Source organism: Trachymyrmex cornetzi, unplaced genomic scaffold (genome assembly GCF_001594075.2).
Source record: "Trachymyrmex cornetzi isolate Tcor2-1 unplaced genomic scaffold, Tcor1.1 scaffold1370, whole genome shotgun sequence".
In the NCBI taxonomy this organism is placed as follows: Eukaryota; Metazoa; Arthropoda; class Insecta; order Hymenoptera; family Formicidae; genus Trachymyrmex; species Trachymyrmex cornetzi.
This window is the reverse complement of record NW_017295950.1, coordinates 22,521-23,455: the sequence shown is the minus strand read 5'-3', so window position 1 is coordinate 23,455 and position 935 is coordinate 22,521.

The following is a 935-nucleotide window of genomic DNA, read 5'->3' as shown; positions in this document are numbered from 1 at the left end:
GTTCGCGTTGCCACGGCAACGCGTCTGGCGTCGTTAAGAGTGACGTTCGCCTGCGCGCAATTTCGGCGGACGTTACAGTGTCACTTTGCAAACTTTGATTGATTTAGAATTTTCTAAATCGGAAACGATAAGTGGCAATTGTAACGATTGTAAGGGTACTGTTCTGAAAAAGAAAACTGTAATCGAATCGACCCTATCCGTCTTAGTAATACGGTTCAATTTATACAATTTTGTAAACAGTGTTTCTATAAAAATTATCGATAATCGGATTAACGGCGTACCGACGAGTAATATGACGATTAATAAAAAAAAGTACAAGGTAATGAGCGCTATATTTCACGAAGGCGAAGAAATAAATCGCGGTCATTACACGTGTATGTTGAGAACGGATAAAAAATCGGAATGGTATTACTGTATAGTGGAGAGAAATTACCGGAGATTTAAAAAAAAAGGGAACTGTTTCCAAGGAGCAATTTTTTTGCATGAATGGGTCGAAGGCAATGCGAATGAAGGATTCCTGAGTTTTCCAGATCCCCCGTGGTCCGGAACACGTGTGTGAAGCTAGCATATCATATATCAGCATCGCATGAAATGACACCAGATCTACTCGCATCCACCATAGCTCTACAGTTCTATATCGGTTTTATCGATAGTTCTATCGAATTACGTCCAGAAAAAGCGATTTAAAAAATGACATGCTAACTTCCCGTATTACCATCCAGCATCTCACCGGATTTCGAACGTGTGAAGTACAAGAAACCAAAGAGTTCTATCATTAAAACTTAATACAATACAACTTAACTCAATAGTTCTGGCCAAAAAACCAAATAAATTGTCCGAAAACGGTATATATTAACACGTACAGGTGATATGCTGGACGATTGGTGACAGTTCTGAAAGGTTTATGGTACTTATAGTGTAGATCTGATTCTGCC